Genomic DNA, 230 nt, shown 5'->3' with positions numbered 1-230 from the left:
GGGCGGCATACGGCGGGGCCGTGTGTGGTCCGCCACGTTCGAGCGGACGGCGATTAGCCCCTGCTCCCCCCTTCCTAATCCTCGCCCCTTTTTTCGACAGGGACTCTCGTTTCTCGTCCATGCCCTCCTTCCTTCCTTCCTTTCTTCCTTCCGTCTTTTCCTCGTTTCTCCATCTTTCTCGAGGAAACGTTGCTCCTTTCCTCCGCTCGAAGCAGCGTCGAGAAATCATC

At 58.3% G+C, this 230-nt stretch overlaps 1 protein-coding gene across 1 annotated transcript in view; it reads left to right on the top strand.

Annotated features, from left to right (window-relative positions):
- Positions 1-230, top strand: part of LOC102675019 (T-box protein H15-like) — a gene marked incomplete at its 3' end in the record, with an annotated part of 6550 nt that overhangs the window by 5491 nt on the left and 829 nt on the right. The gene's annotated exons all lie outside the window — the stretch shown is intronic.

Source organism: Apis dorsata, unplaced genomic scaffold, assembly GCF_000469605.1.
Source record: "Apis dorsata unplaced genomic scaffold, Apis dorsata 1.3 scaffold_586, whole genome shotgun sequence".
Classification (NCBI taxonomy): domain Eukaryota; kingdom Metazoa; phylum Arthropoda; class Insecta; order Hymenoptera; family Apidae; genus Apis; species Apis dorsata.
Note: the sequence above shows the minus strand (reverse complement) of the source record. Positions and strands in the feature narration are given on the sequence as shown.